We start from the raw sequence: 15,651 nt of genomic DNA, 5'->3' as shown, positions 1-15,651 counted from the left end.
CTTCAGACAGCCAAACAGCTTTGGTTCTTCAGGGGAATCTCAGTAGTACATGGTGGCCATTCTGACGAAGGACTGTCTATTTAATATACGGCCAGGCACGCGAGAGTTGGTCTTTGTTAAAGGCTTTCAGCTATGGCGCATAAACATCTATCTGGTGAAACAATCATACGTCTACATCAATGTTGTGCCCCTTAGTCGCACATCCACAAAAGGTGAGCAGCTACCCTTCTAACTTTTATTGATGCTGATTATATAGTTTCATACTACGGGGATCTTTGCAAACTTTATTTGCTCTGAGGACACATGAACTCAATATTATGCACTGAGTGCAATATGCAGTCATCCCCAATTGTCATTAAAGGCGATGTACACTTTTGAAGACAATAATTTTTTTCAATAAATCAATTTTTATTTCATTTTGAACAACTTTTTAATTGTTTTTTTTATTAAAAAAGGTATTACTTTTTGACATACAGCTTCTATGTATCCTGAATACATAGAAGCTGCACTGTATCTTGTGGTGAAAACCGAATCCGTTAGGTCTGCAGGACTGACGACTTCAGTGAACGCTGGTCCTATGTGTCTCTGACACGGAAGATCCTGCTATTATCAATCAGATCTAAATTTATGTGAACGATAATCGCCAGAGATATGCAGGACCAGCGTTCACCGTAGCCATCAGTCCCGCTAACCTGACAGATTCGCTTTGACCGCAAGATACAGCTTCAATCTCAAAAAGTTAATAAAAAAATTGTTCAAAATAAAAAAAAAAAAAAAATGGTTACTAATGTGTACGTAGCTTTTAAAATCTGGCAAGCTGAAAATGACATTAGTCCACAGTTCCAATAATGCCCTTAGAAAAAGTAATCCAGGCAGCTCCTCCTCCCTGTTCACAGACTGGACACAAAAAAAACAAAACATCAGCCACATATGCCAGCAACAATACTACCATACCGGTGGCACAGTGCACTCATACCTGTTCTATTTGCTGTGCCCTCAAAACAGGGCAAAGACTACATTGCTGGCAGTCACAACCTGGCCCTTGTGTTTGAAAAGACCCAAAAGCCGCTCTGCCACATAAGAAAACATCAGTATTATAATTGGAAGATGGTGGGAGGAGAACCTGTTATAGATTTTTTTCTTGGGGCTCAAGGTCTTCATTATAATAGTTCCCCCATAATAATGCCAGACACATTTCTCTTATAAGAGTATTAGCCACAGCGTCCACAGAGCCAGCCACTGAACACAACAATTTATAAACCACTCCTTAGAAATTCTAAAGTTGATATTCCAAAAAAGTCGTTGGTGGAAAAATCCCTTTAATAGTGGTAGAGCTAGTAGGGTCGATAGGAGCATTTTAAATTTCTGATTCTGAAAATACACTAGTTTAGATTTTGTAGAAGTACCACAGATGCAGTACAATAAAAGTACCCCAAAAATACATAATTAAAGCCTTTTTTTAAGGCTTATTATCAATGTACCCAAAAGATTATAATTCAACGACTACAAAGAAGTTTTCTGGTTGGAACCTGGAAGAAGCAATTTTTTTTTAGCTTCTGGGTCAAACTGTATCTCCTGATTGAATTTCCTGTTTGCAGATCCATTGCAGAGTAAGCAAAAGAGTACTGAAGTCAAGCAAAAAATAAATAATGCATTTTCTATATATTTACATCTAATGCAATGAAGCAGAAAATCAAAGAAAAGAGGAAAAAATAGATAAAAATAACTAGGAAATGTAATATAGGAACGTTGATAGTGAACGGGATATTTGGCGGAACGGATAGATTATCCGCACAGACAAAATTATTTTTTAGAGATTGCCGCATCCAATTTCAAACAAAAGAAATAGGAAATTCAGGGGATTTAATAAGTCAGTGATAACCTTATATGCTTTGTACATTACAGTTATTTACATAGTAGTTTGTTTTTTTTTTGGAACTCAGCAGCCAGCAATATTTGTATGTTCACTAAAATAACCAAAAAGAAGCAGAAATGTGGAGAAATATTGGTCTCGAAGAATGAGGAAATTGGAAATTGAGGTTGTATTCAATGTGTAAATCTGTGCTTGACCTTACCTGAAATAATTTAGCTTTTTTCCTAGCATATTCTTAGCATTTTGGCAGAATCACGTTGGTTTTATGATGCCAAAAGCATCATCTAGAGATGTAGCAGAGCTGAGGCTTTGGTTTTGGCTTCAAATGGGACTGCTAATAAACCAGCTATAGAGATGTAATAGAACTGAGGCCGTGCTTTTACCTAGAACTGCAGATGAGCCAGCTACATTATCTTAACACATAGAGTTACCACAATGCAAAAAAAGGTGCAAATAACAACATCAGCTCTGCTGTATCTGTACATGAATTAGACATGTACGGTCTATATAAACCTGTCTATAGACTGCTTTTTTTGCTTCCAAGCTATAATATTTTTTTATTAAAGACCCAAACATTCTGATACATGTTCATTCATTTAAATGGCACACAAAAAGTGTGCTGTAATGTCAAAGAAAAATGTCACAAAACCACATTGGTAAAAAAAAAAAAAAACGTGTAAATAAATGGTGATTAATAAATTCACAATTACTGACAAGGCAGTGGGCATGCTCACTACTGCTCCATACAACTTAATGGGAGATACAAAACAGAGTGAGCATGCTTGGCTGTTTCCACATATCCCATATAGTTGTATATGCCAGGGCCACCACTACATATAAATCTATCTCACTGAATACATAAATGTAATTTTATATATATATATATATATATATATATATATATATATATATATATATATATATGTATATATATATATATATATATATATATTGATAGAGCTCATCATATACTGCAGCATGTAAAGTCATCAGAGTATGTGGTGAACGTAGGATAAGAATAAACCAAGAGCAGCAAATTGTATACATTTGCAGCAAAAATTACCCAGCTCTAAAATAACTGTGACCTAGTCTACCCTTGTTCTATAAAAACTTTTTGGGGGGGACTCACTAATGTAATCCTTGCCCTGGGCCCACTAATGTCTTTCTACGAAAGATCAAAATGTTTTCCTATCAGGCAGTAGCACATTACTATTATGTGTTTGTGCATTAGTAATTCACAGGGGGCAAACTATGAAAATTGTCGAAAATATGGCAAATTGGAAGAAAGGACGGGAAAATGGGATTAATCATCTACTATTTGTTGTTATGGAGCTAAGACACGCTTGTGTGCCGCTATTTGAAAACAAGTTACCACTTTCCATTTATCAAGAGGTGATGTGCTCTAATGTCTAATGGGTATAATGGGTATAATTACACATTTGGAAAAATACCACTTAAAAAATGGCATAAATAGCAGACAGAGAGAGCACTTCTAGGCCGTGCAACTGAGTAAATGATCTAAATGCAGAAATAAAGCACATACAGCAAAGCATTAATAGAAAGCATTGTATTGTAGTTACAAAAACTCTTAAAGAGAACCCGTCACCACCAGGATTGGTTATTTATTGTGTCATTGGCTAAAAAAACAATGATGTCATGATGATTACTGGCATGAGGAGAGATATCAGGGCTCAGAGCTCCACCGAATGTTATTTAGATCAGTGCTTCTTATACGATGAGGCGCCCCCTAGTTGTTGGTGAGATGCAGCTGGGGAAGCCGTTTTGGCAGAAGTGTTTAAATGCTGCACAGGCCTTTCACCGCCTGCACCAAACTCAATCAAACATAAGATATTGCACCAGTGTAAATTTAGTTCATTGATAGAAGAAGAAAACTAAAGGACACAAAGGGAACTTCAGGTAAGAACATTTTTCACCTATTCACTGGAGAGGTGATAAATGCTAGAATGGGAGGGGGGGTCCCAACATTAGGACCCCAACCGATTGCCACAATGGGGGACCCTGGTCCCCTGTTCTCTTCAGCTGCAAAACCGGGTTCGCCTGTTCTGGCAATCAGCGGATGTCTCAATGGAAATAATGTCATCTGTCTAGCATTTATAACCTATGAAGTGGACAGGTCATAATTTCATTCGTACCGGAAAACCCCTTAAAAAATTTTTGTTCTGGAAAAATGCCTTCAAACTATTGTGTTGAAATCTGAAGGTAGACAAAACGTATTGTTTATCAAGTTGCAATGACATAGTTGAGGTTTGCTTGAGAAAGACACCTGTGGTGTCGAAACTTAGCTTTTTTTTATATATTAGGGATGTGTTAATAAACACAATTATATCTTTGCCATACTGATGCGTGTCCTCAAGTTTAGTATGATAGTTGAGGTATGAGACATAATAGGGCAGATGTTTTGGCTTTGATTCAGCTTTTAGGTCTCATGCACACGGCCATATAACAGGTCTATGGGGTACAAAACTGTAATAGCAGCATAACTGACTGCTTTTGTGACTCTTTTAACATTCTGGTGGGTTCAGGAGACAAATTGTAAGATATATTGAGGTCATTTAAAAAAAGTTTGGCATGAGTTACGACAAATGGCGAGGCCCAGGTGTCACCAAGTCCTGGCTGGTGAGACCATAGTAGAAAAACATTGAGAAGCCATGATTTTCCAGTCTTTACAGTCCTTGGGTTGTCCTCTTCAGTGATGTTATTAAAAAATAACAATTACATTTTAAATTTAAATTGTACATTTTAATATTCGTAATTAAATATTAAATTGAAAAATTGAAAGGTTAATATTCGTATTTCGAAACCCACATAAATCTGTAGACTCATACTGTACCTCCATAGAGCTCCAATTTATATAGCTAGCATATATGCCTACAGGTCCATAATATGGAACTATAGGGATTCGGTGTACTGATCATGGAGATCATTAGACCCTAATGAAATTCTCATTAATATCGGTTCAGCTAGAAAATAGCTGCTACCTCTCTTTGTAAGTAATTTTAGCGAGCTGGACTGGCCACTTGGGCATTTTGCCGCTGTATCACCAAACACAGAGAATCTTAATGCTTTAAATACAAAGGACTACATCTGTTTGCTTTAGCAAAATTCCGTTCACATAATTAGGTCACAGCAAAATGCATCTTCCTGTGAACCTCTTGTTGTCTCGTATGTTCACTTACTTAAGAAGGGACTTCTCTCTTTCATTCCAATGCACAAAACGTAAATGTGCACCGTTTTATTTGTTCCAGTAAATTAAACAGTATGGGAAACAGAATTTAAAAAAAGTGGAAAAACAATCTCTACTGGGACTGAGCTCTTCAAACAACTATGATATCAATTAAAACCACACTCTATTTACAGCTAACAAAATCCTAATTAATTCTCTCAGTTAAAAGAAACCAAGTAAAAGGTCACACAGGCCTCTTGACATTGCTGGATTATGTGCTTGTTCAACTGTGGAGGGAAAAATCATCATTGCTTCTAATTGTCGGCAGTGGGGTCTCTGTAAATTAAAGGGATACTCCCAACTGAAACATTTATGGCATACCCATGGTATATGTCATAAATGTCTGGTAGATGTGGGCCCCAGCTTTGGCATGGGCACCTATCTCCAGAACGGCCGTCACCGGCTGCCACATCCATGCGGAGGAATGAATAGATGGGTGGTTGCGCATGTGCATGGCTCTCTCTATTTATTCCTATGGGAGTTACGGAAACAGACGGGAAGGCATCGGATGATCCCCATTCTGTAGATTGGTGCGGTATCCAGTGATGGGACCCGCATCTATCAGATATTTACGGCACATCCCATGGATGTGCCATAAATATTTCAGTCATGAATTCTCCTTTAATAAACTCATATTATTATCTGAATAATACCGCCACACCATAACCATGTAGTGACTGAATAATACCCCTATACTGTTACTGAATACTATGGGCACACCATAACCACATAGTGACTGAATAATTCCCCCTATACTGTTACTGAATACTATGGGCACACCATAACCACATAGTGACTGAATAATACCCCCATACTGTTACTGAATAATATGGCCACACCATAACCGCATAGAGACTGAATAATACCCCCATGCTGTTACTGAATAATACCTCCACACCATAACCACATAGTGACTGAATAATAGCCCCATACTGTTACTGAATAATATTGCCACACCATAACCACATAGTGACTGAATAATACTCCCATACTGTTACTGGATAATACCTCCCCACCATAACCAGATAGTGACTGAATTATACCCCCATACTGTTACTGAATAATATTGCCACACCATAACCACAAAGTGACTGAATAATACTCCCATACTGTTACTGGATAATACCGCCCCACCATAACCAGATAGTGATTTAATAATACCACCATACTGTTATTGAATACAAACCACTATACAAAGAACAATATTTCCACCATATAGTGACCATATAGTGGTAGATGTTAGTTATACACAGGAGCTCTGCAGACCATATAATATTACCACAATATAGTGATCATATAGTGGTAGATGCCTGTTATACACAGGAGTTCTACAGATGATATAAGTGATTACAGCACATTAATTATCAGTGACTCAGAGGTGATGATTTCTGTGATTAGAGTCGATCACTTTCCCTTTTTTTCTCAATTCGACCCAGACCCATGTGACGACTTATTCGGCTTGGTTCACACGACCTATTTTCAGGCGTAAACGAGGCGTTTTATGCCTCGATTTACGCCTGAAAAGACGACTTCAATACATCTGCAAACATCTGCTCATTGCTTTCAATGGGTTTGCCGACGACCTTTAATTGTAAAATGACTGCCTCGGCATAGAAGTGCAGGACACTTCTTGGGGTGTAATTTGAGCCATTTTTCATTGAATCCAATGAAGAACAGCTCCAAATTACGCCCGTAATTGACGCCTCGCAAAACGCGAGTACGAGCAATTACGTCTGAAATGCAGGAGCTGTTTTTTCCTGAAAACAGCTCCGTAATTTCAGACATAATGGTTGTTATCGTGTGCACATACACTTCCACCCACGATTCGTCTCTGTAGAATTTGACACACAGACATTTTGGTTTCTCGCTTTTTCAGCATTCTCCCCACTTATACAGCATCCTCTAAACAAACTCGTAATCCACATTGCCCCAGGTGGAAATAATGATCCCCCAGTGCTCGAGTCGACACAATAAATGTGCCCCATCAGTAAGCATGCCCCTTTTGTGCCCCCACAGTAAGGGTATGTGCACACGATAACGACCATTACGTCTGAAATTACGGAGCTGTTTTCAGGAGAAAACAGCTCCTGCATTTCAGACGTAATTGCTCGTACTCGCGTTTTGCGAGGCGTCAATTACGGGCGTAATTTGGAGCTGTTCTTCATTGGATTCAATGAAAAACGGCTCAAATTACGCCCCAAGAAGTGTCCTGCACTTCTTTGCCAAGGCAGTCATTTTACGCGTCGTCTTTTGACTGTGACGCGTAAAATTAAAGGTCGTCGGCACAGTACGTCGGCAAACCCATTGAAAGCAATGGGCAGATGTTTGCCGAAGTATTGAAGTCGTCTTTTCAGGCGTAAATCGAAGCATAAAACGCCTCGTTTACGCCTGAAAATAGTTCGTGTGAACCCAGCCTTATAATGTCCCCTATATATAGCGCCACAGCATTCAATGTAGATAGCACCACATACAGCCCCGTGTAGATAGTGCCACACACAGCCCCGTGTAGATAGCGCTGCACACAGTCCCCTGTAGATAGCGCTACTCAGTCCCCCCTTGTATATAGTGCCACACAGCCCCCCTTATTTATAGTGCCACACAGAACCCCTTTTATATAGTGCCACACAGCTCCCCCTTGTATATAGTGCCACACAGCCCCCCTTGTATAGTGCCACGCAGCCCCACTTTGTATAACGTGCAACACAGCCCCCCTTCGTTGTATATTGTGCCACACAGCCCCCTCTCCCTTGTATATAGTACCACACAGCCCTCCTCCTTGTGTATAGTGCCACACAGCCCCCTTGTATATAGTGCCACACAGCTCCCCACTCCCCTCGTATAGAGTGCCACTCAGCTCCCCCCTCCGATGTATATAGTGCCACACAGCCCCCCCAAAAAAACAATTGTACTTACCTTGCCCCATTCCCGTGATGGACGGAGCACTTCAAAGTCTCTAGGTGCGACCCTTGCGCAGCCCAGCGTGATAAGTGATGTCATTACGGCCTGCGCAGGGTTTCTTCCCAGTGTCTTATAGGCTGCAAGCCTAATGTGGCCTGCAACCTATAGTATTCAAATCGGATCTGCGTCTTGAGGACACAGATACAAGGGAATGTGGCTGTCGCTAGCATCGGGGCCCCCTCCAGTGCTAGTGACGCCACTGGGCATGAGGGGGTCCGTGTCACCTGGCCTATAAGTGTTATGGGCCGGGTGATGTGGGACCCCTCCATCCATGGGCCCCGCAGCAGCTGCTATTACTGATATAGTGGGCCAGAGGCCATAGGAGAATAAGGGGCCTGGGCCATTGCCCAGTTTGCCCCCCTAACACCAGCCCTGCACACAGCTACCCTTGTAGATAGTGACACCCCCCCCCCTGTAGATAGCGCCATTAGGGCTCCCTCTAGAAGTGGAATCCCCAGCTAGAGCATTGTCGACGCTCTGGTCGGAGATTCCTCTCCTGGTGGAGCCCTTGACGTCACTGTCCATATATGGACAGTGACGTCAGTGGCTCCTTTTAAGAGTGGAATACCTGGCCAGAGCGTCGACAACTCTCTGTCCGAGGATTCTGCTCCAGGAGGAGCCCCTGACGTCCCTGTCCATATAGGGACAGGGACGTCAGGGGCTCACACTAGGAGCCGAATACCCGGCCAGAGCATCGACAACTTTCTGGCCGGGAATTCCGCTCCAGGAGGAGACACTGATGTCCCTGTTCATATATTGACAGGGACGTCAGGTGCTCCCTCTAGGAGCAGAAGACCCGGCCAGAGCGTCAGCAACTCTCTAGTTGGGGATTCTGCTCCAGAAGGAGTGAATGGCAGAGCAGGGAGCGGATAATTTCCTGCTTCTCCATAATATTCAATGTTTCTGTGTCCTGAGGACGCAGATACAATTATATATGGCAGTTGCCGACACACGTCTGGGACAGTAATTTGTCGGGACTGTCTCTGTGAATTCAGGCCAGTCCCGGCAAATTCGGGCCTGTTGGCAACTATGCCCGTGCTGCCCGGCGTCCCCCCTTCCTTCCCTCCTAGTTGTGCCCAGGACACATGCCCCACCTGCCCCACTAGCTATGCCCCTGGCCAGGGTGCAACTACAACCTCTAACACCGCCTGTATTCAGGACACAGTAATCCAACAAATCAAATCATTAAACCACTGTTTCTATGTATTTATATTTACTTTTTTATTGTGTTTTGTCATTTAACCACAATCTTATTGTCCTGGTTATGTATAGATAAAACAAGAGGTCTCATAACAAAAATCAAAATGGCTCCCCTACTGGTAAATGGTTTGAACTTCTACATCGCTTTATTCAAGAAATGGAAGGCCCAACGCCTGTTTGCTCTTCTGCTTCTCATATTTGGTGGTAGAGAAAAGCATTGTGAACCTTTGGGCATTTATCATCTCCATTGTTTGCTAACAGTACAGTATCTGAAGAGAGTGTGAGACCTATGCTAGCCACACCTCACATGGGAAAGGGAAATGTGGCTAATTTTAACCCTACTTCACCTTCCATGGGCCCCAGAGCTGATGCATATACTCTCTCTAGTACATATACCGTTAACCTGTTGTATGGTTTTCCCAAATTGTAGGAATAGAGGTAAGCAGTTTTTGGGTGGGAGTACATAGGTGAGGGTTTCACCCAAAAACTACATTGTCCCCAATGTTTGGTGTTTTTTTTTTATGCACCAACTGAGTGACCTTCAACTGTAAAGTCTTGTAGGTTTAAGTGATACGTGAATCCTTATACCAATATTTTAATCTGTCAATTAACATGTCAGCGAGTCTTCCCCTCCCACCCACTGGTGCTATTAGAAGTCCTGAACTTTGCAGTTAGATCATGATTTTAACTTAACAAAATTAGGATGATACTGAACGCTGATCTTCTACATGAATCAGAGATGAATAAAATATTGTAAATTGCTGTTTTGACTGCTGAGTGGGGTGACAGGTTGAGATTATCCATGACAGCTGCCTGAGCTAATCAGTGTCTCATTTAGAAAGGTTGAAGAAACTCTCGTACACTATTAAAAGTGAGTCCCAGTCTGAAAGGAACGGCTAGTAACATTCACAAAGAGCTGAAGCTTTCATTGTGATATACAGACTCCAAGATCAAATGTGTTTATCAGCATGAATATGAAAGGCTTACTTTAAAATTAATAATTCAAAAAAAAAAAAATTAAACCTAAAGTATTAGATGTAACTGAGCAGAGGATGTTATGTGCTATTCTATATTCCTTATATCAAAAATGTCAAAAAGTTGCTTCCTGCATACAATACCTAGGGAGTAAATAGATGACTGCCTCTCAAAAAAGGGAAAATCTGGATAGTGTTTTAATGGATGGATGTACGTAGTCTAGTGCCTAGTTCTGTGAAGTACTTTAACTATAGGGGTGTAGACTAGGCTGCACTTTGACCATGGAGCTTGAGGGAGCCCAGAAGGTCCCTCTACCCCATATGAGGAGATCTGTATTATGAATGACGTTTGATAATTACAGATTTTGCCTTAGGGCACAGGAGTTTCAAGTTTGGCCTCTGAATAATAATATAGTAAATGTTATAACCAAACATAATAAAGGGGTTGTCCAGTTATAAGAAATTGATGGTCTATCCTCAGGATATACTATCAATATCTGATCGGTGGGGGTTCGACTCCCGACACCTCCGCCGATCAGCGGTTTTGAAGGGGCCGTGACGCTCGCACAATCGCTGCTTCCCCTTCATTCCTTATCTGCTCGTACTGTGAACGCTGACACACTTGTAGCGGTGGTTCACAGTATTACAACCCAATGGGAGTGCTACGAGTGTGTGGGCGATTCATAGTACGAGCAATGACAGCAATAAAGGGAAAGTAGCGCTGGTACGAGTTTTCCATATAAGTCAATAGGACTGAACTGGAGTACCAGTAACAGCCACTTGTACAGACAAGCCGCATTGTCTCAACAATGAAGTGGAGTGGTGCACTTAAAATAAATTTGGCTCCTTTATTATGCTGATTGGTGGGTATACCAGGGTTCTAATCCCCACCGATCAAACATTGATGGCCTGAAGTTCCGGTATATTTTAGAACCACTAAATTGAGGGGGTATGTCTTAATGCCAGATCTTCAGCAACTGTTCTAAGATACAGGTTGCCAGTCCCAATGTAAACAGGTTGCCCAGTCATAAGAAATTGATGGCCTATTCTCAGGATTTGAAGGGGACATGACACTTCCGCTTAATTACTGTCACTGATCGCTCTCTGAATCGCTGACACATTTGTAGCAGCAGTTCACAGTATTAAAGCCTTCTCTCATTCAAGTGAAGGGGAAGTATTACTCGTACGAGTCCCGCTTCCCCTTCAAAACAGCTGATTGCCTGGGGGGGAAAGGAAAGCGCATCAAATTCTTATGACTGGGCAACCCCTTTAAATTGGGACTGGAAACCTGTATCTTAGAACAGTTGCTTAACATAAAGAGCATCTGGCATTAAAACATAGCCCCTCAATTTCATGGTTCTAAAATATACCGGGTCCCCAGGCCAGCAATGTTTGATCAGTGGGGATTTGAATTCTGTTATACCGACCAATCAGCCCAATGAAAGGGCTAAAGATCTTTTAACAGCATCACATCCACTTCATTGTTGATGAACACCGCGACTTGTCTGTACAAGTGGAAGTGACTGGTACTGCAGCACAGTCCCATTCACTGGTATGGAAAAGCTACAGTGACCGTTTAAAAACAAAGGAGCGGATGTTGCGGGACGGCTGTTGAACAGCAGGGGTCCTAGGGGTTATATAAGACGTGTAATAAGAAGACCTAGTTACAAAATGGCTCAAAATCCACATTTTCGATTAAGAAAAACAAATATCTGATTGGTGGATGAGTTATAGTTTTGCCCTCTGTACATTGTTATTTTGTGAGCATCATCGTTTTTAATTAAAAAACACATAAACAGGTTGCATTTTAAAATGAAATACAAGGATCAAGCTCATGTTAATTAATGAGTTTATACTAGTCTGAGCCGTAGAAAATGTGATATGCATGATTTACCGGAGCGTGACATGTTTTATTATAAACTGCTTCAGGGGCAACAAGGAAGAATTAGCAGAGGGTGAAAATAAGGGTGTAAATAGAAGATAAATATTATTAGCTCTGGAGAAGCTGACTGCAAATGATAACTGATAGGAAAAGTCCATTTCCATGAAAGAAACTGGAGAAATGACTGAGGTTTACTAGAAAATTGACAATTCAGAGAAATTCTACTCCCTGGGTCTTAGCAAATATACTGCAAATATTAAATGTGCTTTTTATTGAAATTGTTAAGGCTGCATGCACAATTCTGTCGGCCGTTGTACGGCCGGCAATGACGGTTCCGAGAAAAACAGACCGCACGCGGATGGCTTCCGTGTGCAGTCAGTTGTTTCACGGACCAAATCAATGAAAAGGCCGAGACTGTTCCGTCAAAAACGGACAGGAGTAGGACCTGTTCTGTTTTTGACGGAACGGCCGCACTCTTCCGTTAAAACAACGGAAGTGTGCATGGCCCCTTTGAAATAAATGTGTCAGGGTGCTATCAGTTAGAACAACGGATATCACCCTGACGAAAAAACTGAAGTGGGCATGAGGCCTTATTCTGTATAGGGAAACCTGCTGAGGTACTGCACACAAAGGTTACAGACTACTGATAAAGTTTCTACTGTTCTATTTACTATAACAACATCTTAAAGAGGCTCTGTCACCAGATTTTGCAACCCCTATCTGCTATTGCAGCAGATAGGCGCTGCAATGTAGATTACAGTAACGGTTTTATTTTTAAAAAACGAGCATTTTTGGCCAAGTTATGGCCATTTTTGTATTTATGCAAATGAGGCTTGCAAAAGTACAACTGGGTGTGTTGAAAAGTAAAAGTACAACTGGGCGTGTATTATGTGCGTACATCGGGGCGTGTTTACTACTTTTACTAGCTGGGCATTCTGATGAGAAGTATCATCCACTTCTCTTCAGAACGCCCAGCTTCTGGCAGTGCAGATCTGTGACGTCACTCACAGGTCCTGCATCGTGTCGGCACCAGAGGCTACAGTTGATTCTGCAGCAGCATCAGCGTTTGCAGGTAAGTAGCTACATCGACTTACCTGCAAAAGCCGATGCTGCTGCAGAATCATCTGTAGCCTCTGGTGCCGGCTCGTCTGACACGATGCAGGACCTGGGGAAGTGACGTCTCAGCATGATCTCTCGAGAACACGGCTGTGTCTGTCACTGCCAGAAGCTGGGCGTTCTGAAGAGAAGTGGATGATACTTCTCGTCAGAGCGCCCAGCTAGTAAAAGTAGTAAACACGCCCCGATGTACGCACATAATACACGCCCGGTTGTACTTTTACTTTTCAACACGCCCAGTTGGACTTTTGCAAGCCTCATTTGCATAAATACAAAAATGGTCATAACTTGGCCAAAAATGCTCGTTTTTTAAAAATAAAAACGTTACTGTAATCTACATTGCAGCGCCTATCTGCTGCAATAGCAGATAGGGGTTGCAAAATCTGGTGACAGAGCCTCTTTAAGCGGTATGTCCACCTTTGAACTTAATTACCCAGGTTATATCTATAATGATCTACATAAAAGGCTGAGTAGCTTTATAAATGCATTGTATGACTTAATTTGGATGGATTCCAAGTTACAGACTGTATTATAGTTAAGAGCTGCATTCATAATTCAGCAGACTTTAGAGCTCAAGTATCCTTGAATTCCTTGTGCCTCAATATTTGCACATAGTTTGCTCTGGTGACTGGCATTCTGGGGTGTGTTTATACCACACAATGTAAAATAATCTGTAAGGAAAACTGTTTCCAATGACAATCAAAAGAAGTATGAATGCAGCTCTGGAGTATAATACAGGCAGTAATGTACGGTATATACAATGTTGCTCAAAATGTATATTATATAAAAACTGAACTATGAAAAACAGTGCTGAAAAGTGGACATATACTTTTGTTTGTATAAGCCACTTTGGGTACTCCAGTTTTCTCATATACTCCATAAATACTTGGTTTCCTATAAAAGTGTATATAATGTATATATACTTGTGCATGCCTCATATAGGAAATTAGATTGCGAGCCCCACTAAAGAAGGGGAATCTGAATAATACCGTCTATAGACAGAGTGGAATATGGCACTGCTCTAATACTAAAGCAAAAAAATAGTTAGTAAGTGAAGAATTTATTTTTTTAAAGCATCCAATTTATCAGTGGTAGCAAAGTCCATAGACATAGGTGTCATACTGTTCTATTGCCTTTTCTGACTTCATTGCAAGGTCATACAAACCAATGGGGCAGAACATGTAGCTGTGTTAGGGTTCTTGGAGAAAGGGTACCCAGTCCCAGTTGGTACCAACACCGTTGCTACTGGGTGCCAATAACTTGCAGGACTCCCATCTCCAGAAGCACTGCGATGTTAGCAAGCAAGAGGGTGAGGAATTGGTCATGAAAAGGACGTTGATGGGAAAACAAACACCAGACTTTTTCGATCGCAAAATCCAGCACCAAAATAAAGTAGCCCATTTTAATGTTTGTTATGAGGCCCCCACTCCACTGTGTACACCACTGCTTAATATACATTACATTAACCATTTAATGTCCTGAATAAAATAATTAGGAATTCCAACACAATCACAAAGATTATTTTTTTCATTTAAAGTATAGATGTCAGACTTTTTTTATTACAAAAAAAAAAGAGTTTCTAAAGTTGTTTTTTTATTCATTTATTATTTGGGTTGGAGCCACATTTCTGTAATGCGGAGCTCTGAATTCCATGCTCATTCTGAACAGCCAGCTTTGTTAATTATAAAAATTCTGGGGGCCCATGTTCACCGCTAGAGGGAGCAAATTGAAGGTGGACTCTAAATTCAGTTTCCCCCTTTCTAGAGACAAACTTTATTCAAGCATTAGAGAAAGGGAGGTCCAAACCCTATAACATTATATAAGTAAATTAATGTATATGATCTCATTTATTTAATAAAAAGGTTAATGATAGCTGCACTTTACTCTGGAGGTGTTGCAGAGGGAGAAGGATGCCCTGCATTATCTCCCTGTGGAAATATTTTGTAATTTGTTTTTATTCTTTATGAGATATGTATTAAAGAGGACATGTCATGTTTTTTTTATACCTCCCCTTCTTCACGACGTTCTCACCATAATCCACCCCCCCCCCCTGTTTTCCCACTGCAGCCCTCACTCCCTTTGGCGCCTAATATGCTTATTGTAAGTAAAGGGACAGAGAGGAGGAGACCTCATCTCTCTACAGCAAAAGTTGCCTCACGCATCACCGTGACGCTGTCCAATCAGTGCGAACAGCCTCACAGTGATGCAGGAGACCTGCAGTAAATCTCGCGAAATCAGCAGGTCTTCTGCATCAATGCGAAGCTGTCTGTACTGAATGTACAGCGCCACAGTGATGCAGGAGGGAATGCCTACTGAGGAGAGATGAGGTCTACGTCTCTCTGTACCTTTACTCAAAATTAGCATATTAGGCGCCAAACGGAGTGGGTGCTATAGCGGGACACAG

At 41.1% G+C, this 15,651-nt stretch overlaps 1 protein-coding gene across 2 annotated transcripts in view; it reads right to left on the bottom strand.

The window, feature by feature from the left end:
- CACNA2D3 (calcium voltage-gated channel auxiliary subunit alpha2delta 3) overlaps positions 1–15,651 on the bottom strand; it is a 753,617-nt gene that overhangs the window by 489,218 nt on the left and 248,748 nt on the right. The gene's annotated exons all lie outside the window — the stretch shown is intronic.

Source organism: Rhinoderma darwinii, chromosome 7 (genome assembly GCF_050947455.1).
Source record: "Rhinoderma darwinii isolate aRhiDar2 chromosome 7, aRhiDar2.hap1, whole genome shotgun sequence".
Lineage (NCBI taxonomy): Eukaryota > Metazoa > Chordata > Amphibia > Anura > Rhinodermatidae > Rhinoderma > Rhinoderma darwinii.
This window is presented reverse-complemented; position numbering and strand designations above follow the sequence as displayed.